General features: G+C 48.3%; 1 long non-coding RNA gene across 1 annotated transcript in view; it reads left to right on the top strand.

Moving 5' to 3' along the window:
- The first annotated feature begins 1980 nt into the window (after positions 1-1980).
- LOC144670045 (uncharacterized) overlaps positions 1981-24964 on the top strand; it is a 313238-nt gene continuing 290254 nt past the window's right edge. The window contains exon 1 of the long non-coding RNA XR_013573812.1: positions 1981-2055. This is a non-coding gene — a long non-coding RNA (uncharacterized LOC144670045). The remainder of the gene's footprint in view (positions 2056-24964) is intronic.

Consider the following 24964-nt stretch of genomic DNA (forward strand, 5'->3'; position numbering starts at 1 on the left):
TTTGAAAGTTGCTGTGATGTTTCCCTGGGGCTCAGTGTCCTGGAGAATCAGGGCACCCTCCCCAAAGCAACCCTACTCACCAGGGGGGGGTTGGGTGGGGGGTCTGTGGCTGGTGTCTGGGGGGGTGGGGGGTCTGTGGCTGGTGTCTGGGGGGGTGGGGGGTCTGTGGCTGGTGTCTGGGGGGGGTGGGGGGTCTGTGGCTGGTGTCTGGAGGGGGGGTGGGGGGTCTGTGGCTGGTGTCTGGGGGGGGTGGGGGGTCTGTGGCTGGTGTCTGGGGGGGTGGGGGGTCTGTGGCTGGTGTCTGGGGGGGTGGGGGGTCTGTGGCTGGTGTCTGGGGGGGGTGGGGGGTCTGTGGCTGGTGTCTGGGGGGGGTGGGGGGTCTGTGGCTGGTGTCTGGGGGGGGTGGGGGGTCTGTGGCTGGTGTCTGGGGGGGTGGGGGGTCTGTGGCTGGTGTCTGGGGGGGGATGGGGGGTCTGTGGCTGGTGTCTGGGGGGGGTGGGGGGTCTGTGGCTGGTGTCTGGGGGGGGTGGGGGGTCTGTGGCTGGTGTCTGGGGGGGGTGGGGGGTCTGTGGCTGGTGTCTGGGGGGGGTGGGGGGTCTGTGGCTGGTGTCTGGGGGGGTGGGGGGTCTGTGGCTGGTGTCTGGGGGTGGGGTGGGGGGTCTGTGGCTGGTGTCTGGGGGTGGGGTGGGGGGTCTGTGGCTGGTGTCTGGGGGGGGTGGGGGGTCTGTGGCTGGTGTCTGGAGGTGGTGGGGGGTCTGTGGCTGGTGTCTGGAGGTGGTGGGGGGTCTGTGGCTGGTGTCTGGGGGGGGTGAGGGGTCTGTGGCTGGTGTCTGGGGGGGGTGGGGGGTCTGTGGCTGGTGTCTGGGGGGGGTGGGGGGTCTGTGGCTGGTGTCTGGGGGGGTGGGGGGTCTGTGGCTGGTGTCTGGGGGGGGTGGGGGGTCTGTGGCTGGTGTCTGGGGGAGGGGTGGGGGGTCTGTGGCTGGTGTCTTGGGGGGGGTGGGGGGTCTGTGGCTGGTGTCTGGGGGGGGGGTGGGGGGTCTGTGGCTGGTGTCTGGGGGGGGTGGGGTGGGGGGTCTGTGGCTGGTGTCTGGGGGGGGTCGGTGTGAGTCAATCCCACAAGGGTGCAGACTTGGTGCTGAGAGGAAATTCGCTCCAGTGCAAAACTCACACTTGCGGCAGTTTCCCTGAGGAATGGGATAGTCAATAACTGGGGGTGGTTAACACCCCTGATGGCTCAACCCAGGACATATTGACAGGAATCCTACTCCGGGCTGTGGAAAGTGGGTCCCAACTCCACAAGGTGACAGGAAGCCAAGGTGGAGAGGTGTGGTTACTCCAGCAGCGCCTCTTCCCCCACCCCCCCTCCTCCCTGTTCCAGAACAGGAGTGACTAACACAATCCAGGAGAGAGCACTTGCTACCGGCCCCAGAGCGCTTGGGTGAAGCCCTGTGACTGAATCTGTGCAGGGGAGGGAGGGAGGCCGTTAAAGGTGTCCCCAGGGGGGAGGGGGAGAGCTTTTGTTGTCAGCTGCAGCCAGTGACTTTTGTTGCAAAGGGAGATTGTTCAGTGGGAGGGAAAATATAAAGTAAAACAGGAGCTGTAACCTGCCCAGATCCAGTTGCTCGCTCAGCATATCCCACAAGCATCAAATTAACAGCACCTCACACAGGACTAGGATATTGGAAGGTTATTGAGCAGCGGCGGATGCATTTTTGCTAAATGCTAAAGCGAAGAGGAGAATAACATATATATATATATATATATATATGTAAAAAAAACCCAGCCAGGACCTGGACACAGGCTCAGAGGAAAGGATAATGTTTGCCTAACCTGACTCGGTGGTGGGTGCAATCACTAAGTGAAGGATCTCCTATGAAGGCAGGAGTTTAGCAGCACTGCCCCTGCAGAACACCTCCAAAACCGCCACTCTCTCCATTTCATTTTCTTTAGAGTCAGACTGGCGGAGGGAGAGCGAGGTGCCCACAGTCAGGAATTCTCCCTATCCTGGATGTTATGTTGGAGCTAGAAGGGCTGAGGAAGCGGCCAGCAGAGTGGGTAAGTGTCAGGCAATGGGGAAAATCTGAGAGTTTGTTTTTGTGTGTGTGTGTGTGTTAGTCTATATATTTAACTGGGCTGTCAGCACTCAGCCTGGGGGAGAGAGAGGGAAAGGCACCAAGCAAATCAGCCTTGCCTCAAGGGGTTTAAAGGACTGAATTTAATCTGATTATGTGAGCAGACATAATATTGGTGATATTGTGAGGTGTGCATCTTCATCAGATCTGGCAAGGTAGTGGCACTGGGTAATCACCAGGAATTGAAACGATAGAACGACTGGGAATGTGTGCCTAAGGGGAGATGAGAGTCGGAGCTGCAGTTGAGAGGGGATGATAAACGCACCCTACACACACACAAACACACACACACACACAAAATCAAGTATCGTTATCTTCGCAACTTTGCACCAAACTGGGGGAGGGAGAAGCTGCCTGTAGCATGGGGATCGGTGTGGCAATGTTGTACTGCCTTCAGCTGCTGAACACTTGCCAATGAACAGGGGGGGTGAGACAAGAGGTAGAAAGCAGCGAGCTGGGTCTGCAGATGGAGAAGGGGTAGATGGGGAGGGGAGGAAACTGTGTGTGGGGGGAGGTTATTGAGAAAGGGGACCATGTGGTGTCGGGGGCGTTTGATGCTGTTTGGGGAGCCCATGTTTCACGGGGGGGTGGGGGTACTCAGTACATATCACTGCACTCATGATATTCTCTCGATGTGAATTTTCTCGTCCAGAAGGATCCATGAAAATATGCGCTCCACGTATTAAATAGCTCACGTGCTGTATGTAGACCGAGCCTGCAACGGGCAGTCAGTGACAGGCAAATGCATTGACAAGGATGCAGCTAAGGGAAACAGTTTGACATTGAGAATATTTGTCTGTAAGGACACGAGAAACCCCAGTTGATTTTTGAGGCTGACGTTTGACTTTAAAGATCTCTGCTGACATACCAAGTAGCTCGGCTGGAAAACCAGCTTAGAGGGAAAAAAAAAACTTAATTCTCTGCAAATCAAATCAAACCCTTTCCTCCTGTTCCCCTATTGTGAAAAATATCACCAACGTCATTCTCCTGCCTCGGTTATATATTTATATTCATTAAAAATTAGCAATTCTCAGAAGCCACTCCATTGTGTCAGCTCTAATTGTGCAGTTTTGCTATTGACTGTTTGGAAGTCTTTCAGATTCTATTAGCTGAAAAGGGGTATTTAACACAGGAGAGGGTTGGGGTAGTGGGTACACAGTGTCCTCCTGCTCACAGTGTCATTAGGAACAAGCTGGCTTCGAAGGCAGGAATCACACTCTGAACAAGGAGCCATGAAACTGGGGGTTGAGGGGTTTGACCAGGTGGTGAAGGGAGGATTGTGTGGCGGCCATGATGATTATAGTAGCAATATTTACATAGTAATGTCTCTCTTACCATGGAGAGCTGGTGTGGCAGTGCCTGTGGCCGCACAATGTGGATTCTGAGCAATAGCTAGTATTTTTTTGCTCTGCTTCTCCCAATCTTCTCCTCCCCTGAGGGGAGGATCCATTCTGGCTTGGATGTCCGCTGGATCATGGGTCATATTCAGTGAGTGCTGTTTAACCTATTCCTGCATCAGCGGTGTCATAGCTGAGCCTCAGTGTCACTTGTGGCACACTCTCGTGGTGGCACGCTCACCTCTGAGACAGAAACTTATGGATTCAAGTCCAACTCCAGAGGATTGAGCATGAAATCTTGCTTAACGCGCACACTGCAGTACTGAGGGAGAGCCGCACTGTCGGAGGGTCAGTACTGAGGGGGTGCTGCGCTGTTGGAGGGTCAGTACTGAGGGAGTGCTGCACTGTCAGAGGGTCAGTACTGAGGGAGTGCTGCGCTGTCGGAGGGTCAGTACTGAGGGAGCGCCGCACTGTCAGAGGGTCAGTACTGAGGGGGCGCTGCGCTGTCGGAGGGTCAGTACTGAGGGAGCGCTGCACTGTCGGAGGGTCAGTACTGAGGGAGCGCTGCGCTGTCGGAGGGTCAGTACAAAAGGGACGTTGCGCTGTCGGAGGGTCAGTACTGAGGGGGCGCTGCACTGTCGGAGGGTCAGTACTGAGGTAGCGCCGCACTGTCGGAGGGTCAGTACTGAGGGGGCGCTGCACTGTCGGAGGGTCAGTACTGAGGGAGCGCTGCACTGTTGGAGGGTCAGTACTGAGGGAGCGCTGCGCTGTCAGAGTGTCAGTACTGAGGGGGCGCTGCGCTGTTGGAGGGTCAGTACTGAGGGAGCGCTGCGCTGTTGGAGGGTCAGTACTGAGGGAGTGCTGCACTGTCGGAGGGTCAGTACTGAGGGAGAGCCGCACTGTCGGAGGGTCAGTACTGAGGGGGCGCTGCGCTGTTGGAGGGTCAGTACTGAGGGAGCGCTGCGCTGTCGGAGGGTCAGTACTGAGGGAGAGCTGCGCTGTCGGAGGGTCAGTACTGAGGGAGAGCTGCACTGTTGGAGGGTCAGTACTGAGGGAGAGCTGCGCTGTTGGAGGGTCAGTACTGAGGGGGCGCTGCGCTGTTGGAGGGTCAGTACTGAGGGAGAGCTGCGCTGTCGGAGGGTCAGTACTGAGGGAGAGCTGCGCTGTTGGAGGGTCAGTACTGAGGGGGCGATGCGCTGTCGGAGGGTCAGTACTGAGGGAGCGCCGCACTGTCGGAGGGTCAGTACTGAGGGGGCGCTGCACTGTCGGAGGGTCAGTACTGAGGGAGCGCTGCACTGTCGGAGGGTCAGTACTGAGGGAGCGCTGCGCTGTCGGAGGGTCAGTACTGAGGGAGTGCTGCGCTGTCGGAGGGTCAGTACTGAGGGAGAGCTGCGCTGTTGGAGGGTCAGTACTGAGGGGGCGATGCGCTGTCGGAGGGTCAGTACTGAGGGAGAGCTGCGCTGTTGGAGGGTCAGTACTGAGGGAGCGCTGCGCTGTCGGAGGGTCAGTACTGAGGGAGCGCTGTGCTGTTGGAGGGTCAGTACTGAGGGAGCGCTGCGCTGTTGGAGGGTCAGTACTGAGGGAGTGCTGCGCTGTCGGAGGGTCAGTACTGAGGGAGCGCTGCGCTGTTGGAGTGTCAGTACTGAGGGAGTGCTGCGCTGTCGGAGGGTCAGTACTGAGGGAGAGCTGCGCTGTTGGAGGGTCAGTACTGAGGGAGCACTGCGCTGCTGGAGGGTCAGTACTGAGGGGGCGCTGCGCTGTCGGAGGGTCAGTACTGAGGGGGCGCTGCACTGTCAGAGGGTCAGTACTGAGGGGGCGCTGCGCTGTCGGAGGGTCAGTACTGAGGGGGCGCTGCACTGTCAGAGGGTCAGTACTGAGGGGGCGCTGCGCTGTCGGAGGGTCAGTACTGAGGGAGCGCTGCGCTGTCAGAGGGTCAGTACTAAGGGGGCGCTGCGCTGTCGGAGGGTCAGTACTGAGGGAGCGCTGCGCTGTCGGAGGGTCAGTACAAAAGGGACGTTGCGCTGTCGGAGGGTCAGTACTGAGGGGGCGCTGCACTGTCGGAGGGTCAGTACTGAGGGAGAGCTGCGCTGTTGGAGGGTCAGTACTGAGGGGGCGATGCGCTGTCGGAGGGTCAGTACTGAGGGAGTGCTGCGCTGTCGGAGGGTCAGCACTGAGGGAGAGCCGCACTGTCGGAGGGTCAGTACTGAGGGGGCGCTGCGCTGTTGGAGGGTCAGTACTGAGGGAGTGCTGCGCTGTCGGAGGGTCAGTACTGAGGGAGAGCTGCGCTGTTGGAGGGTCAGTACTGAGGGGGCGATGCGCTGTCGGAGGGTCAGTACTGAGGGAGTGCTGCGCTGTTGGAGGGTCAGTACTGAGGGAGCGCTGCGCTGTCGGAGGGTCAGTACTGAGGGAGCGCTGTGCTGTTGGAGGGTCAGTACTGAGGGAGCGCTGCGCTGTTGGAGGGTCAGTACTGAGGGAGTGCTGCGCTGTCGGAAGTTCAGTACTGAGGGAGCGCTGCACTGTCGGAGGGTCAGTACTGAGGGGGCGCTGCACTGTCAGAGGGTCAGTACTGAGGGGGCGCTGCGCTGTCGGAGGGTCAGTACTGAGGGAGCGCTGCACTGTCGGAGGGTCAGTACTGAGGGAGCGCTGCGCTGTCGGAGGGTCAGTACAAAAGGGACGTTGCGCTGTCGGAGGGTCAGTACTGAGGGGGCGCTGCACTGTCGGAGGGTCAGTACTGAGGTAGCGCCGCACTGTCGGAGGGTCAGTACTGAGGGGGCGCTGCACTGTCGGAGGGTCAGTACTGAGGGAGCGCTGCACTGTTGGAGGGTCAGTACTGAGGGAGCGCTGCGCTGTCAGAGTGTCAGTACTGAGGGGGCGCTGCGCTGTTGGAGGGTCAGTACTGAGGGAGCGCTGCGCTGTTGGAGGGTCAGTACTGAGGGAGTGCTGCACTGTCGGAGGGTCAGTACTGAGGGAGAGCCGCACTGTCGGAGGGTCAGTACTGAGGGGGCGCTGCGCTGTTGGAGGGTCAGTACTGAGGGAGCGCTGCGCTGTCGGAGGGTCAGTACTGAGGGAGAGCTGCGCTGTCGGAGGGTCAGTACTGAGGGAGAGCTGCACTGTTGGACGGTCAGTACTGAGGGAGAGCTGCGCTGTTGGAGGGTCAGTACTGAGGGGGCGCTGCGCTGTTGGAGGGTCAGTACTGAGGGAGAGCTGCGCTGTCAGAGGGTCAGTACTGAGGGAGAGCTGCGCTGTTGGAGGGTCAGTACTGAGGGGGCGATGCGCTGTCGGAGGGTCAGTACTGAGGGAGCGCCGCACTGTCGGAGGGTCAGTACTGAGGGGGTGCTGCACTGTCGGAGGGTCAGTACTGAGGGAGCGCTGCACTGTTGGAGGGTCAGTACTGAGGGAGCGCTGCGCTGTCGGAGGGTCAGTACTGAGGGAGTGCTGCGCTGTCGGAGGGTCAGTACTGAGGGAGAGCTGCGCTGTTGGAGGGTCAGTACTGAGGGGGCGATGCGCTGTCGGAGGGTCAGTACTGAGGGAGAGCTGCGCTGTTGGAGGGTCAGTACTGAGGGAGCGCTGCGCTGTCGGAGGGTCAGTACTGAGGGAGCGCTGTGCTGTTGGAGGGTCAGTACTGAGGGAGCGCTGCGCTGTTGGAGGGTCAGTACTGAGGGAGTGCTGCGCTGTCGGAGGGTCAGTACTGAGGGAGCGCTGCGCTGTTGGAGTGTCAGTACTGAGGGAGTGCTGCGCTGTCGGAGGGTCAGTACTGAGGGAGAGCTGCGCTGTTGGAGGGTCAGTACTGAGGGAGCACTGCGCTGCTGGAGGGTCAGTACTGAGGGGGCGCTGCGCTGTCGGAGGGTCAGTACTGAGGGGGCGCTGCACTGTCAGAGGGTCAGTACTGAGGGGGCGCTGCGCTGTCGGAGGGTCAGTACTGAGGGAGCGCTGCGCTGTCAGAGGGTCAGTACTAAGGGGGCGCTGCGCTGTCGGAGGGTCAGTACTGAGGGAGCGCTGCGCTGTCGGAGGGTCAGTACAAAAGGGACGTTGCGCTGTCGGAGGGTCAGTACTGAGGGGGCGCTGCACTGTCGGAGGGTCAGTACTGAGGTAGCGCCGCACTGTCGGAGGGTCAGTACTGAGGGGGCGCTGCACTGTCGGAGGGTCAGTACTGAGGGAGCGCTGCACTGTTGGAGATGCTGTCTTTCAGATGAGATCTTAACCAAGACCTCTCGGGTGGGATGTAAATAATCCCATGTTCATTAATATGCGCAACTGCACTTAACCAGTGCTAAATGGTCACTATTGATGATGTTGGTCAGCTACATGGTACTCTGCCCATTTTTCCACTTGCTGCCCCCACTGCTGGTCAGTGAATGGAAAGCTCCCAGTGTCTGCAAGATTTCTGTAGACCCCAGAGGCTGCTGCAGTATCCAGTACCCAGCAACATTCTCTTTCTGATACTTCACTGACCAGGAGTGATTTTCCAAGTGGTGATTTTCACTTCACAAGGGCACTGGTACTTGTTCCAGGAGTTACCCTCAGTAACTGCCCATCGCCAGGCTGATGTCAGCAATGTCCTGTCTTTCTGACTGATTGATTGAAACTTATTTAGGATAGGTACAGATTCAAATCCTCCAAGGGGTTTGATTATTCTTGCCCATTGGGGTGGGAAGATTTTGTGTGCAGGGGGAGGTAACAGGCCAGAAAGGAATAATGGAACTGAGAGGCTGGAGAACTATTCGGAAGTTGTGCTCGATTTCATTTGACCAGAGAGTATTTCTGTAGAGGTTTCTCTCAGTGAATTAAATGGGTAGGTAGAGTCAGTGATGGGGGAGAGTGTACATGGTGCTGTGGGAGGGGATTAAATGGGTGGGTAGAGTCAGTGATAGGGGAGGATGTATATAGGGCTGTGGGAGGGGATTAAATGGGTGGGTAGAGTCAGTGATAGGGGAGGGTGTACATGGGGCTGTGGGAGGAGATTAAATGGGTGGCTAGAGTCAGTGATAGGGAAGAGTGTAATGGGGCTGTGGGAGGGGGTTAAATGACTGGGTAGAGTCAGTGATAGGGGAGAGTGTACATTGGCTCTGGGAGAAGATTAAACAAATTGGATCGATTCCCTCTTTGGGTTGATTGGTTATGAGTAGATTTAATGGACTGGCCTTGTCATGTCCTATGCCTCCTCAAGTTCCTGTAAAATCAGAAGCCTATCCCAGGAGTCTTTGTGAATATTTAACTGTAACTAAGTTCAGTGTGCTAGGCACCCAGCTCACTGGGGCTACATCTGCAGTCGAGGCACTGGATGGCAGCCTACACCAATATGAAATGTATTCATTGCGCTAGATGGCAGTGTGTGCCTTACCTTATTAGCTCAGTGCGAACTCAATGTGAAGCTCTCTTTAGGCTGAGTTCCTCTCTGTACATTAAACGTGAGCATCAACAATTTTATTCATTTAGACTCCACTGAGGAAAATCCTTAAGCCAATTTGAAGCAATTAGGATACCAACCCTATTGCCTTTCTGTTACAACCTTAATGTACAAGTGGACGAGCAGTCGAGCCAGGTTCAATATCTTGTGTGGAAATTAGTTCCTGCAGCAATACTGCACTCCCCCAGTACCATACAGCAGTAATAGGCTGAATTCCGAGCATAGGGTTTAAACCCATAACCTGCTGACTCAATAGTAATTGAGCCAAGGTGACAGTGGAATAGAATGATTCTTTCTTGATTATATTGGTCTTTGAAAAAATCTATTTAATTGTGCATCAATTGTGCAATAAATGGACATTAAGAATTTGCGCATTAGTAATTGTCAATAAGCTGGAAACGACCAGAATTTATGGCATTCTTGAGCTCTGCACACATGTGCATCTGCAGAAATGCAGGCTCATTATTTCCCTCCCAATACCTCGTTATACGATAAATGTCAATCAGTTGTCATATTTTGTGGGGCTTTGAAAATACTCCATGGCCATTTGTTGCTGTCAGTGTGATTCAGTTTGTAACACATTCTGTTGCCAAGTCAGCATGGGTTTGAAGCCCTGCTCACAGGCTTGAGCACATGATTAATTTACTGTGGGAGTGCTGCACTGTCGGGCGTGCCATCCTTCAAGTGAGACAGTGTCCTGGCCATCATTTCCCCTTCGCTCAACATCACGAAAAGCAAATGTATCAGTCATTCACCTCATTGATATTGTGACGTTAACAATGCGTAAATCTGCCTTTATGATTACATTTTTTAAAAAAATTGTAAGGTTCATTACAACATCCTAAGAAACGCAAGGCATCAGTGTAAGTACAAGTTCCTGCTCTGTTGTATCATTCAGCAACCTTTAACATTGTGTAAAGGCATCTCACCGAATTTTTGTGACATCGTTGATGTTACCGCTGCTTGCTTTACTGTTTTTCAATGTTTGTGATTCATCGAAAAACTGCCAGGGTTTTACTAAATTGAGAAATCCTGATGTAGGGCTGAAGGCCAGGTTACAGACAATCAAAGAGCAGAGGACTAGTCTTTAAAGGGGTGTTGACGGTTGGGAGAAAGGAAGAGTTGTAAGTTTGCACAGTTTTACGATCCTGGAAGTGATTGTGTTAGAGGAAGTGGGGATGCAGGCTGGGGAGATGAGTATGAAGCAAATGAAGAGAGGCTGGGGGGAGGGGGGCGGGGGAGGTGTTTGCTAGTGCGGTTGGGAAGGGTTTAAACTAGAATGGCAGGGGGATGGGAACCTGAGCAGGGAGACAGAAGAGGGGGTGAGAAGGATAGAAACAAAAGACAGAAAAGTAAGAAGCAAAAGTGGAAGGCAGAAAAAAACAAGGGCGAAAAACAAATGGGGTCAAAGTGCAAAATAAAGTTAAGATGACTAACAAGGTTAAAAAGACAAACCTAAAGGCATTGTATCTTAATGCGCGGATTATTCACATAAAGTAGATGGATTAACCGCAAATAGATATAAATGGTTTTGATATAGTTGCAATTACAGAGACATGGCTGCAGGGTGACCAAGGATGGGAAGTGAACATCCAGTGGTATTAAATTTTTAGGAAGGACAGACAAATAGGGAAAGGAGGTAGCATTGTTAGTAAAGGAGGAAATCGGAATAGCGAGGAAGGATATTGGCTCAGAAAATCATGATGGAATCTGTTTGGGTGGAGATAAGAAATACCAAGGGCCAGAAAACATTGGTGGGGGTTGTCTATAGGCCCCCAAACAGTAATGGAGATGTAAGGGAAGGCATTAAATAGGAAATTAGATACGCATGCAATAAGGGTACAGCTGTAATCAAGGGTGACTTTAATCTAAAAATAGATTGTACAAACCAAACTAGCAATAATACTGTGGGGGAGGATTTCCTGGAGTGTGTACGTGATGGTTTTTTAGACCAATACGTTGAGGAACCAACTAGAGAGCAGGCTATCCTAGACTGGGTATTGTGCAATGAGAAAGAATTAATCAACAAGCTTGTTGTGTGAGGTCCCTTGGGGAAGAGTGATCATAAAATGTAGGAATTGTTCATTAGGATGGAGAGTGAAGAAGTTGAATCTGAAACTAGGGTCCTGAATCTAAATTAAGGGAACTATGAGGGTATGAGGTGTGAGTTGGCAATGACGGATTGGGGAACCTTACTAAAAGAATTGACAGTGGATAAGCAATGGTTAATATTTAAGGAACGTATGCATGAATTACAACAATTATTTATTCCTGTCTGGTGTAAAAATAAAACAGGAAAGGAGGCTCAATCATGGATTACAAAAGAAATTAGGGATAGTATTAGATCCAAAGAGAGACATATAAAATTGCCAGAAAAAGCAGCAAGCCTTGAGGATTGGGAGCAGTTTAGAATTCAGCAAAAGTGGATAATAAGATTGATCGAGAAGGGGAAAATGGAGTATGAGAGTAAACTTGCAAGGAACATAAAAACCAACTGTAAAAGCTTCTATAAATATGTGAAGAGAAAAAGATTAGCAAAGACAAATGTAGGTCCCTTACAGTCAGAAAGGGGGAAAATTATAATGGGGAACAAAGAAATGGCAGAAGAATTGAACACATGTTTTGGTTCTGTCTTCACACAAATAATTTCCCAGAAATGTTAGGAAACCAAGGGTCGAGTGAGAGGGAGGAATTGAAGAAGATCAGTGTTAGTAAAACAATGGTGCTAGAGAAATTAATGGGGTTAAAGGCTGAAAAATCCCCAGGGCCTGATAATCTACATCCCACAGTACTAAAGGAAGTGGCCTTGGAAATATTGGATGCATTGGTGGTCATCTTCCAAAATTCTATAGACTCTGGAGCAATTCCTACAGATTGGAGGGTGGCAACTGTAACCCCACTATTTAAAAAAGGAGGGAGAGAAATAAACAGAATTACAGACCAGTTAGCCTAACATCAGTAGTGAGGAAAATGCTAGAGTCTATTATAAAAGACATGGTAACAGAACACTTGGAAAGCATTAATGGGATTAGGCAAAGTCAGCATGGCTTTATGAAAGGGAAATCATGCTTAACTAATCTACTGGAGTTTTTTGAGGATGTAACTAGTAGAATAGATAAGGGAGAACCAGTGGATGTGGTATATTTGGATTTCAAGAAGGCTTTTGATAAGGTCCCACATAAGAGGCTAGTGGGCAAAGTTAAAGCACACGGAATTGAGGGTAATATACTGGCATGGATTGAGAATTGGTTGACAGACCGGAAACAGAGAGTGGGGATAAATGGGTCTTTTTCCGGGTAGCAGGAGGTGACTAGTGGTGTACCGCAGGGATCAGTGCTTGGGCCCCAGCTATTCACGATATATATAAATGACTTGGATGAGTGAACCAAATGCAATATTTCCAAGTTTGCTGACGACACAAAACTGGGCGGGATTGTGAGGAGGATGCAAGGAGGCTTCAGGGCGACTTAGACAAGTTGCTTGTATGTGGGCAAACACATGGCAGATGCAGTATAACGTGGATAAATGTGAAGTTATACGCTTCGGTGTGAAAAACAGAAAGGCAGAGTATTAGTTAAATGATGATATATTGAAAAATGTGGATGTACAAAGGGATCTGGGTGTCCGTGTACACCAGTCAATGGAAGTAAATAGGCAGGTGCAGCAAGCAATTAGGAAGGCAAATGGTATGTTGGTCTTCATTGCAAGAGGATTTGAGTTCAGAAGTAGGGACGTCTTACTGCAGTTATACAGGGCCATGGTGAGACCACACCTGGAGTATAACTTCTCCCTACCTAAGAAAGGATATACTTGCCGTAGAGGGAGTGCAGTGAAGGTTCACTGAGCTGATACGGGGATGGCAGGACTGTCGTATGAGGAGAGATTGGTTCGACTGGGCCGGTATTCACTAGAGTTTAGAAGAATGAGAGGGGATCTGATTGAAACGTATAAAATTCGAACAGGCCTTGACAGACTGGATGCAGGGAGGATGTTCCCCTTGGGTGGGGAGTCTAGAACCAGGGGCCACAGTCTCAGGATACGGGGCAGGCCATTTAGGACTGAGATGAGGAAAGATTTCTTCACTCAGAGGATGGGCAACCTGTGGAATTCTCTACCACGGTAGGCTGTGGAGGCTGGGTCACTGCGTATATTCAAGAAAGAAATTGATACATTTTTGGATATTAGGGGCATCATGGGATATGGAGAGAAAAGGAGAATGTGGCATTGAGATAGAGGATCAGCCATGATCATCTTGAATGGTGGAGCAGGTTCGAAGGGCCAAATGGCCTCCTCCTGCTCCTAGTTTCTATGCTACAAAGGTTCAGGGGTGGAGATGGAGTTTGGCAATGAGAATAGGGAGAGGGATTTTCTACCTGGAACCATGTGAGAGTTATAGTGGATTATCTCTCTCTCTTTCACATCAATGAATTTCCCCTGTTGTTCAAATCACTGGTCTGGGAGACAGGGTGTACATCTTGCCCCACCGTTAACCCACGTGAATGAGGCTGCAGACCAAGTCCTCACAGCCTCTGTACGTGCAGGGCTTGCACTGAGCTCAGTCCCATCACACATTTCTGCTGATGAAACGGATGGACATTGATCATTATGTTGTGTCATTTCTGGTTATTGAGCCTTGCATGCAGATTATTCTGTTCCAGTTTTTCCCATTTACAATGTCGCCTACACAGTGCATTGCTTTATTAAACCCACAGGCTGCATGCATTTGTATGTGAAGAAAGTGGGTCAGGATTCAGGAAAATGGTTGATTCTTCACTATGGAATTGAAGCTTGTATTTGTAACATTTTGTACACCTGCACCTCTCACACCTCTCACATGCTATATCTGTCCTGGGAGTGTTTGATGGGGACAGTGTAGAGGGAGCTTTACTCTGTATCTAACCGCGTGCTGTACCTGTCCTGGGAGTGTTTGATGGGGACAGTGTAGAGGGAGCTTTACTCTGTATCTAACCCCGTGCTGTATCTGCCCTGGGAGTGTTTGATGGGGATAGTGTAGAGGGAGCTTTACTCTGTATCTAACCCCGTGCTGTATCTGCCCTGGGAGTGTTTGATGGGGACAGTGTAGAGGGAGCTTTACTCTGCATCTAACCCCGTGCTGTACCTGTCCTGGGAGTGTTTGATGGGGACAGAGTAGAGGGAGCTTTACTCTGTATCTAACCCCGTACTGTACCTGTCCTGGGAGTGTTTGATGGGGACAGTGTAGAGGGAGCTTTACTCTGTATCTAACCCCGTGCTGTATCTGCCCTGGGAGTGTTTGATGGGGACAGTGTAGAGGGAGCTTTACTCTGTATCTAACCCCGTGCTGTATCTGCCCTGGGAGTGTTTGATGGGGACAGTGTAGAGGGAGCTTTACTCTGCATCTAACCCCGTGCTGTACCTGCCCTGGGAGTGTTTGATGGGGACAGTGTAGAGGGAGCTTTACTCTGTATCTAACCCTGTGCTGTACCTGTCCTGGGAATGTTTGACGGGGACAGTGTAGAGGGAGCTTTACTCTGTGCTGTACCTGTCCTGGGAATGCTAATTGAAAGGGTGAGCTGCTTTACGCTGAGTGCAAGCATTAGCATAATGTTTGGTATTCCAGATCTTTAGATTTTTATGATTCCTCAATCGACACAAAGATAAACTGATGCTTTCCAAAATTTCTGAAAGGCTTTGTGTAAACTCTTTAAAGTAGGAAGTAGTATCGAGAGATCAGTAATATTAGGTTAATATTAGTCAGAAATATTGATTTGCTCCTGGAGCCAAACACCTCTTGTAATCATAATTTTAATAGATGATAATATAAATAAACATAATTTCTGCAAAATTATCATACCATTTGCATTAAATTATCATAATTCGTGTATTTCTAATATGTTTGTTAAAATGTCCTTTTTATTCAGTCAGAAATTTTATCCTAATTTAATCAGTGATCAATGACATCACTTTTCTTTGTTACTTCCGTTGCAAGGTATTACTGCTTCCCGGGTTTTCAGCTCTCCTGCCCTCCAATAGTATTGCCCCCCCTAGATGCAGTGCCAAGGGTGCTCCACTCCCCTGGATCTTTGTCCAATAGCCATTATTCCTGCATGAGCTGGATCTGCAAACACGTGCCAGTACTCGGGCCCTCAACACATTCCAGATTGAAGTATTGAATCTACCAGACTGCGCTCTGAATTCAATTCAAAGAAGATGAAAACAAAAAACAGCCTTCAAACAACCACAAACTCCCCATGCCCTATCTACGCAAACCTCATGCCCCTCTACCCACCCCCATGGCCCCTCATACCCACTATGCCCTCACATTTCCATGGCCCTTTATAGCCCCTATGCTAATTGAATGCCAACCCATGTCCCCCCCACCCACCACCCTTTGCCCTTAACCTCTCCAAGCCAACTCAACTATTTTCCTTGGAAAGTTCTTTGACTGCTTTGACAGTTCCAATGAGTTTAGGCATTTTTAGGCACAATCTCAAAGGGTGCCTTACCTCTCCCAAAGGTACCCCAGGACCATATTCAAAGGGATAACTTACCTCTCCATAGGTGTAACCTGGCTACCCAAATGAATACACCAAGTTCAGACCAATTCTTACCTGGTCTAATCTGCACAATCGGGGTTTCACACTCCTGACCCCCTCTGGGCCCAATCCTGCCCATTGAAATGTGAGATGGCTATGGCGGCACTTTATTTTCCTTGCAGTCTCGCGGTAAGATGCTTTCAATCCTCTGTGCCAACAAAGTATCCAGACTCCAACCTGGGAAGAGCACCTCGCTTGCGCAGCTTGCTTCAGGCTTCTTGATAAGACAGATATAGGGTCAAGAGAAAGATGGCTTTCAGCTGGGAGCTCTCCCAAATACCTTCCGTTACATAGAACAGAGAGAAGGCTGCATTTGAATTTGGAGCAGATGTGGTGAAAGGAAGCCGGCAACATGCTGACTCACCGTTAATGTCACTTTGAGGGGTGGTCGTCATCATCCCTGAAGTTTCTCTTTTAATCTAAGCATCGTTATAACAACAACTTAAAGGCAGCTTATAAATACATTCCAGGTGCTTGACAGGAGCATTATAAAACAAAGTGTGACACCGAGTGACAAAAAGGGATATAAGGTCAGGTGACCAAAGCTTGATCAAAGAGGTGGTTTTAAGTGTCACAAAGAAGAGAAGCGAGGTCTTCTTCGTCCCTCATGGTGTAGTTGGCCATGTTCACCATCTGGGGTGTTTGGTTGGTGGGTGTGTAGACGACTGCTAAGATCGGTCTGAGCCCCGAAGGTTCTGCTGCAAATAGGACAAGGTACTGCAGGTGATTGAGTTTTGAACAAGCTGCTGGTTCAGAATTTCCTCTCTGCTTTCAAAGGAGTCGGCACTTTTTTATTTGGTTGCACCAGGTGCCATGATCCTGGGCGAGCATCCCCCCTAGGACCGGGGGTCGATGTCAGTACTCCTAAGCGAAGCATTCAGAGTGTCCTTGGAGCGCTTCCTTTGACCACCATGAGAATACAGCCCAGGCTCAAGCTGTCCATAGAAGATTCACTTTGCTAAGTGAATGTCAGGCATCCTGGCCACATTAACCAGTCCAACTCAGTTGTGACAGTCTCAGTATGGTGTGAATGCTTGGCATGCCAGCTCAGGTGAGCACCTCAGTGTCTGGTATTTTGTGCTGCCATCTGACCTTCAGAAGCTTCCGGAGGCAGCTGGGGTGTAAGTGGTTGGCATGACGCTGGTACACAGTCCAAGTCTCGCATGCGTAAAGCACAGTGGGCAGGACTATTGCTCTTATAGACATTCAGTTTGGGAGACAGACTTTACTCCTTTTCATTCCCAGACTGATGTTTGGTGTCTGCTGAAGGCTACGCTTGCTTGGACAATTCTTGCATGAGTCTCGTTATCAATGTAGACAGCTTGGTAGAGGATGCTGCCGAGATAAGTGAACTTATCCACAGCTGACAGGCTCTAGTTATGGACTGAAACCTTAAACTCGAGAGAGGGCTTTCCTGGAGTAAGCTGGGACATTACCTCAGTTACTCAGTGTGCTGATTGTAAGGCTAAATTCTTGCACACATTGGAGAACGAGCTACTGTCATGCCCAGTACAGTCATGAAGGTATTACAAAATCTACAGCTATGTTTTAAAAAAGTGAACACACAAGTTGTTAAGATGGCTGCAGTATACCATGTGACTTTTGCATTTGAACTGTAGACAGTAGATCTGTGGCTAATACTTGATTAAATATGGACCTCAGTGAAGGAACCTGTCAATCACTTGTGAAACTCAGACATCTCATTGTTTGTAGGTTTTGGCCCATCCTTAAACTTTGGGGGTTGCATACAACTCATCTGCATGTTTCACTAGGGACATCAAAACTCAATGGGTGGTAGACGAATGTGAAATGGATCCCATCGACCTTTCATTGTATCATGATGGCCCCTCATCCAAACACACAGACCTTGGCTGTCTCAAACTCTCAAGGTGCGGAAAGCCACAACATAGGATGTTTATTTGATCTTATTTGGAAAAGGACTTTGGACTGTTACAGGTCACATGGATGAGACAACCATGTTTTGTTGCCTGCTTTTAAAACAGCAAGAGTCAGTTCTGCCTATACAGAGAGACCAGCAGAAAGTCATTGAGCCAACTGCAGTCAACTAGGCAGCCAAGGTAATAATCAGCCATACCTTGAAAGTGGGAGAAAGACTCTCCTTCTCTTCTAGCTTGTTCCAACTTCAACTTCACCTGATAACCAACCTCCTGGCAATTCAGCTACAAGAAGCCTCACAGCTATGTTTCAAGACCTTCAGCCAAAGTATCAACTTGTCTAAGAACCTGCAGGCCTGCTCTGAAAGAGACTGAAATAATCCTAAATTGTAACAGTATTTTTTTCATCTGTATCTAATCTTTGACTATGTATAAGATGTCACATTTTTAAACCTCTGGGGAAGCTGGGATAATAAATAACCTCTATTTTAAATCTCACAAAATGGCTTGCTGCTGAGACTAATTAGACTGGGACAAATACTCTGAGGGTAAAAATACACATACACCTCACATACAAAACACTTTGATCACAGACAATAAGAAAACACAGACTTTCTGCCTGTCCAGTTCTGAACTGGCAGCTAATGCACAGTCATCTGCAAACAGGAATCAGGAAGAATGACCTTGGAGACCTTGGACTTTCCCTGGAGTTGTCTCCGATTGAGCATCCCCCCCATCCATGCAACATCTGGTTTCAATGCCAGCTTGGCCATCATGGAAGGCATCAGACAACATGCCGGAGAAAAACATGAAGAGGGTTGGCGCTAACAAGCAGCCCTGTTTAACTCCAGTAGTGACTGGGAATTGGTCAGAAGACTCACCGTCATCCAGGACACGCAATAGCATACAGTCATGGAACTGTCGAACCATTGTGTTTAATTACTCAGCGCAGCTCAATTTCTCTTTCCATTTCCTTCCAAAGGCCTTTCATGGCTGACTGTGTGTCAAAGGCCTTCATCAGATCAACAAACATGGTGTAGAAATCCATTTTCTGTTCTTAGCATTTCTCCTGGAGATGTCTAACTGTGGATGCCATATCAGTGGTTCTTCGATCTTTTCTGAAACTGCACTGACTCTCTGGCAGCAGACGCTGGTCAAGATGTTGCACTGAGCAATTCAGAGGGATTCTGGGAAAGAGTTTGCTGGCAATGGAGAGGAGTGAGATCTCGCTACAATTGTCATAAGATTGGAGAGTTCCTTTCTGCTTGTAAAGGTGGACAATGGAGGCATCTTTGTATCCTTGCAGGATAGTTCCTTGCTTCCATATAGACTGAAAGAGTTCAGTAAGCTTCTTGAGCAGGCATTGTCTTCCAGCCTTGCAGGCCTCAGCTGGGATAGGATCAACTTCTGGAACTTTGCCACTAGACACCAGTTTGACTGCTCCATCATTTCTAACAGCATGAGAGGGTCATCAAGGGAACAGTTGATGGCAACCAGTGGCAGCCTTTAACCTGTTGATTGTTCCTTCATTGATGGTTGAAGACAGCTTGAGGATGTGGTTAAATTGCCATCTCTCTATAGAGTTTTGGCTTTCTCTGTGAGCAGCGCTGACCCATCGGTGATGAACCAGTAGATGGGCTGGTAGACAGATTTCAGAGCATCGTAGAATCGCCTCCAATCTTTGTGGTCTGCATAAGACTGAAGTTTATCTGCTTTCTGTTTCAGCCAAGTGTCTTGCATCTCTCTGAGCTTGCAATGGACAGTCCTGTAGCTGTTCTGGCAGGCATCATGCTTGGGAAGTGAAGACTTGCCATTGAGATAAACCCTGTAGAGATGAAGTTTCTCCTCCAGTAGTTTCTGGATTACCTCATTGGTTCAATCAAAATGATCTTGATGCTTATGAGGGGTAGGGCCAAGGGTCTCTAGAGCAGTGCAGTACACCATGTCCCTGAAGGTCATCCAGTTATCCTCAATGCAATGAGTGTCCATTTTCAATCTACACCAGCGACTCAAGTTTCTCTGAGAGATTCCTTCATGACTGCCTGTTTGAGCCTTGATTCATTGAGACACTTCTGGACCCCTGGGGCACCTAGGAGCATAGATCTTGATGCGTCGCTTTGAGAGGATAAGATGGTCAGTCTGGCAGTCAGCACGCATATGGCTTTCGTTGCACACACGTCCTGCCTGTCCCTCTGCCAGGCGATGACAGTCAATTAAATGCCAATGCTCAAAATCGGGGTGCATCCAAGACATCTTGTGATTAGGGAGGTGGAAAATTGTGGTGGTAAGGACCCCTCCACTCAGCACACATCTTCAGCCAGAGGGTGCCAATGCCCTTATTGCCAATGCAATTTTTTTTCGATGATCTTCTCATGCCTGGTAATCTGTACCAACTCTCGTGTTGAATTCACTAAGAATGAGTGGCTTGTCTGACTTTGGCACAGCAGCAACCAAGGAGTCGAGGCCATCATAGAATTTATCCTTGACTTCATCAGGTTTGATCATGATAGAGGCTTACACACTGGTGAGAGTTGCCCGTTGCCGTGCAGGGGATGTTTAGGCACCATCAGACGATCGTTAACACTCTTGGGAAGGCAAGTCAACTTATTGATGAGATGAAAAGTGAGGTGGAGAGGGAGCATTCCAGAGCTTCAACCCCAACAACTGATGGCATAGCTATCAACAGTGGAGCAATTAAAATTAGAAATGCTTGAGGGTGGAAATTGGAGGAGTATTGATATTTGAGGGTTGTTGGGCTGGAAGAGATTGCAGAGATAGGGAGACAAAAGGCCGTGGAGGGATTTCAAAGCAAGGATGAGAAGGTTGATTAAATCACAAGGAAGAAACACACATTATTCCTAAGTATTTAAAGCACAGGAACAGCTTATTAAGCCCAACAGGCCTGGTCTGGTTTTTATGTTCAGCTCAAGCCTCCTCCCATCCTTCTCGCCCCATCAACAAATCTTTCTATTGTTCTCTCCCTCAGATTTATTTAATTTCCCTTAAATGTATCTATACAATTCACCTCAACCACTCCCTCTGGTAGTGAGTTCCATATTCTCACTGCTCTCTGGGTAAAGACGTTTCCCCTGAATTCCCGATTGGATTTCTTGGTGACTATCTGACTTATGGCCACTAGATCATGTCCTGCCTGTACATGAAAACATCTTCTCTACATCTACCCTTTCAAACCCTTTCATAATCTTAAAGACCCCCATAAGGTAACTCCACAGACTTCCCTTTTCTATGGAAATTTAGTCCTTGCAATCTTTCCTGAGAGGTATAAGCTCTCAGTTCTGGTATCATTCCAGTACATCTTCATTGCACCCTCTCCAGTGACTCTATATTCTTTATATAATATGGAGACCATAACTATGCATAGTACTCCCAAGAGTGGACCAACCAAGGTTTATTTTAGCGTAATAATTGTAGTAATGTTGATATAATTTTAGCACGACTTCTCTGCCTTTCAAGTCTATTCCACAAGAAATGAACTCCAGTGCTTTGTTTACATTGTGGCCTATTAACCTATGTTAATTCCTTTTAGTGATTCGTGTATCTGTAGCCCCAGACGCACTGCTTATCTACCCCATTTAGACCCTTGTTTTCCAAGGAGTATGTGACCTTATTTTTCCTATCAAAAAACTTATTGATGTTCATTTGCCAGTTTAAGAGGATTACTTAGAACATCAAAACGTTATGTTTGAATTCGGTCAATGCACAATTTGAAAGAGTGAATGTAATGAATCATTTTTAAATAACTATTAATATTAATATCCGAACACTTTCTTTATGCTGAATTATGTGTTTAATGGTGGAATTATTCGCTTTGCAAACTAGCCCTTGTTAAGCGACTCATTCGTATTGCCTCCACAGACTCTCCACCCCTTTCGAGAAGAGAGTATCTCCCTCACTTCTTAAAAAAAAAATCAAACCCTTTGAAGAAATCTATTTGTTATGCATATTGACTACTAGTGACATCATTGGCTAAGCACACAGTTTGTTTGGATGTGTGTCAGAGGGCTGGAGAATTTCCAGAAGTAAAACCCATTCTTAAATAAGGGAGACAGAGCCAACCTGCATAATTACAGCCCAGTTAGTTTAACATCTGTGGAATCTTTAATTAAAGATGAATCAAGATGAAGAGAAGATAATTAGAAGCAGCCAACACTGATTGCAGAAAGGAAAATTATGTTCAACAAACTGAATTGAGTTCTTTGGGGAGATGACACATCTGGTAGATGGGGAAATAATGTGGTAGATGTGGTGTATATGGACTTTGACCAAGGTACTGTGCAGGAGGCAACTGGAGAAGATTAAGGGCAATGGAATTAGTGGAACAAGTTGGATTAAAAACTGGTTAGAATGGAGGGAACAGAGAGCAGGAGCTGAGGGCAGATTCTGAGGGATTAGAAGTGAGTAGTACTGTCCCATGAGTTCTACCTGGGATAACTTCTGTTCACCATGAATGTCAATGATTTGGTCATGGCGCTAGAGGGAATGGTGCCCAAATTTGCAGGTAATGTGGAAATAGGCACAATAAATAATTCTGAAGATCAAAAGAAACTGCAAAAGGAAAAGAAAAAAGAAAGACTTGCATTTGTGTAGCACTTTTCACAACCATCAGATGTCTAAAAGAGCTTTACAGCCAATAAAATATTTTTTGAAGTGTAGTCACTGTTGCAATATAGGAAACGTGGTAGCCAATTTGTGCACAGCAAGATCCCAGAAACAGCAATATGATAATGACCTGATAATCTATTTTAGTGATATTGACTGAGGAATAAAATATTGGCCGGGACATCTTTGAAATGGTGCGATGGGATCTTTGCATTCACCCCAAGAAGGCAGACTGGACCTCTGTTCAATATCTCATCCGAAAGCTGGCACCTCTGACAAAGCAGCACTCACTCAGTACTGCACTGAGCAGCTTTGACTTTCGAGCTCAAGTCCCTGGAGTGGGACATGATCCCAGAACGTTCTGGCTTGGAGTGAAAGTCCCACTGAAACTTGCAATAACTGAGACTGACACTAACATGGCGGAATGGGTAAGAAAATGGCAGACAATTCAATGCAAGGTAGTACGGTGTGATTATTAAAATATAAAAGGAATTATGCTTTGAGGGGTAAACTGGGTGATGTGGAAGAGGAGAAATTTAGGGGGTCAGGTTCTCGACATACAAAGATAATCTGTGAAGTGGACAAACTATATAAAAAAAAGCAAATTATAAACAGAGAATGCTGATAATACTCAGCAGGTCAGTTAGCTTCTGTGGAGGGAAACAGAAGCAATAGGAAGGGTGGAAGGGGGCAGGAAGAACAAAAGGGAAGGTCTGTGATAGGGTGGAGAGGAGGAGTGATTAAATGACAAAAGGTTTCATGATACCCATTCCCACTCTCTTCGGCTTTTGTATGATAAAGAAACAAGAGATGTGTCCAGATGAGGCGTGAATGGCTGGTGTGGCAGCTGTCGGAATGAACCACGAAGGGATAAAGATAGAAACGAGACAACAAAGAAAAGAACAAGATAGAAACAGTGGCTATGATGTAAAATTGTTGAACTCAACGTTGGTGTAGAGTGCGGAGTCAGTCAAAAGATAAGGTGCTGTTACTCGAACTTTAGAAACATAGAAACTAGGAGCAGGAGTAGGCCATTCGGCCCTTTGAGCCTGCTCCGCCATTCATTATGATCGTGGCTGATCATCCAACTCAATAGCCTGCTCCCACTTTCTCCCCATACCCTTTGATCCCTTTCACCCCAAGAGCTATATCTATAGAACTTCATTGAGCTTCATTGGAATACTGCAGCAGACCAAGGACAGGTCAGATTGGGAGCAAGGTGCAGAATTGAAATGGCAAGCGACAGGAAGCTCAGAGTCATTGTTGAGGACTGAACGATGGTGTTCCGCAAAACAGACACCCAGTCCACGTTTAGTCTCTCCAGTATAGTGGAGACCACATTGTGAGCAGTGAATATAGTATACTAAATTGAAGGAAGTGCAAGTAAATCACTGTTTCACATGGAAGGACTGACTGGGGTTTTGGATGGTATGTAGGTAGGAGGGCTTTGCATCTTCTGTGCATGCATGGAAAAAAGTGAATGCTGGGTTTTATAGCAAGAGGTTTAGGGTGGAAATGCAATGATGAAGCTAGATAAAACCTTGAAGATTACAGTTGGAATACTGTGTGCAATTTTAACCTTCACACTATAGAAAATTTTGAGACCATAAGACGGAGCAGAGGTAGGCCATTCAGCCCATCGAGTCTGCTCCACCATTCAGTGAGATCATGGCTGATCTGATATTCCTCAACTCCACTTTCCTGCCTTTTCCACATAACCCTGATTCCCTTACTGATTAAAAATCTGTCTACCTCAGCCTTGAATATACTTAATGACCCAGCCTCTACAGCCCTCTGTGGTGAAGAATTCCACAGATTCACTACCCTCTGAGAGAAGAAATTCCTCCTCATCTCTGTCTTAAATGGGCTCTCCTTTACTCTGAGATTATGAGGGAAACACCTCTCAGCATCTACCCTGTCAAGCCCCCTAAGAACCTTATATGTTTCAATAAGGTCGCCTCTCATTCTTCTAAATTCCAATGAGTACAGGCCAAACCTACTCAACCTCTCCTCATAAGAAAATCCCTCCTTACCCAGGATCAACCTAGTGAACCTTCTCTGGACTGCCTCCAATGCCAGTATATATTTCCTTAGATAAGGGGACCAAAATTGTCCACAGTATTCTAGGTGTGGTCTAACTAGTGCCTTGCATAGTTTTAGCAAGACTTCTCTATTTTTATACTCCATTCCTTTTGAAATAAAGGCTAGCATTCCATTTGCCTTCCCAATTACCTGTTGAACCTGTATGTTAGCTTTTTGGGATTCATGCACAAGGACCCCCAAATCCCTCTGTGCTGCAGCTTTCTGCAGTCTTTCTCCATTTAAATAATATTCAGCTCCTCCATTCTTTCTGCCAAAGTGCATAACCTCACATTTTCCCACATTATATTCCATCTGCCAATTTTTTGCCCACTCACTTAACCTGTCTATATCCCTCTGTAGACTCCTTTTGTCATCCTCACCACTTGCCTCCTCACCTATTTTTGTGTCATCTGCAAACTTGGCGATAGTACATTCATTTCCCTCATCCAAGTCATTAATATATATTGTAAATAATTGAGGCCCCAGCACTGATCCCTGTGACACTCCACTAGTTACAGGTTGCCATCCCCTTACCCCAACTCTCTGTCTTCTATTGGTTAGCCAATCCTCTATCCATGCTAAGATACTACCCTAACACCATGGGCTCTTATCTTATTAAGTAGGCTTATGTGCGGTACCTTATCGAATGCCTTTTGGAAATACAAATATATTACGTCTACTGGTTCCCCTTTATCTACCCTACTTGTTACCTCCTCAAAGAATAAAACATTTGTTAGGCATGATTTCCCCTTTATGAAGCCATGTTGACTTTGCTTGATTAGATTATGTATTTCTAAATGCTCTGCTATTACATCCTTTATAATAGACTCCAACATTTTCCCAATGACAGATGTTAAGTTACCTGGCCTATAGTTATCTGTTTTTTTGTCTCCTTCCCTTTTTGAACATTGGCAAT

The sequence above is a fragment of the Cetorhinus maximus genome, chromosome 30 (genome assembly GCF_964194155.1).
Source record: "Cetorhinus maximus chromosome 30, sCetMax3.hap1.1, whole genome shotgun sequence".
In the NCBI taxonomy this organism is placed as follows: Eukaryota; Metazoa; Chordata; class Chondrichthyes; order Lamniformes; family Cetorhinidae; genus Cetorhinus; species Cetorhinus maximus.